Source organism: Python bivittatus, unplaced genomic scaffold (genome assembly GCF_059951505.1).
Source record: "Python bivittatus isolate LINGU-HERP-01145 unplaced genomic scaffold, Pbiv_v1 ctg000410_np1212, whole genome shotgun sequence".
Classification (NCBI taxonomy): domain Eukaryota; kingdom Metazoa; phylum Chordata; class Lepidosauria; order Squamata; family Pythonidae; genus Python; species Python bivittatus.
In genome coordinates this window covers 14746199-14746651 of record NW_028277067.1, presented here as the reverse complement: position 1 = coordinate 14746651, position 453 = coordinate 14746199, and the positions used below count along the sequence as shown (strand labels likewise).

At 52.5% G+C, this 453-nt stretch overlaps 1 long non-coding RNA gene across 5 annotated transcripts in view; it reads left to right on the top strand.

Annotated features, from left to right (window-relative positions):
• Positions 1–87: 87 nt before the first annotated feature.
• LOC112540065 (uncharacterized) overlaps positions 88–453 on the top strand; it is a 32124-nt gene continuing 31758 nt past the window's right edge. For 4 of the 5 annotated variants that reach the window (XR_015796644.1, XR_003084124.2, XR_015796643.1 and 1 more), the window contains exon 1: positions 88–226. This is a non-coding gene — a long non-coding RNA (uncharacterized LOC112540065). Of the gene's footprint in view, positions 231–453 lie in introns of all 5 variants that reach the window. The other variant, XR_003084123.2, reaches the window with a different exon arrangement.

The window sequence follows — 453 nt, the reverse complement described above, 5'->3', positions numbered from 1 at the left end:
ATTGGCTACCGCCATCTGCGGAGCGACAAACGCTTTGCCTTCCGTGGGTCATCGCTTGCATTGCGCGTGCGCATTGCTTTCCTACGGCGAACCGCTACCTCCATATTTAGAATGGCAAAGAAGCCGTAATCCCAGAGCGTCTACCTAAGCGCTCGCGACTGTTATTCGGGCGCGGACCGCGACAGAGGGAAGACGCGCGGAAATTAAGTGATCCACGCGCATGCGCGTAGGTAGTAATTCGTTGCACTTTGTCTTTGCGAGAAAGAAGTGGAGTGAATGAGCGCCGTAAGGATGTGGGTGGAACGGATGGGCTTAGACGATACAGGAAGAGCAGCTGAGGAATTCTTTCGCCTGCCAAAAGTGTCCTACTTCTGTACCCGAGATTCCATAAAGGGGGATTGTGGAGGCGGGAATACAGAACACAGTGACTTAGCTTGCTTTAGACTTCATGAT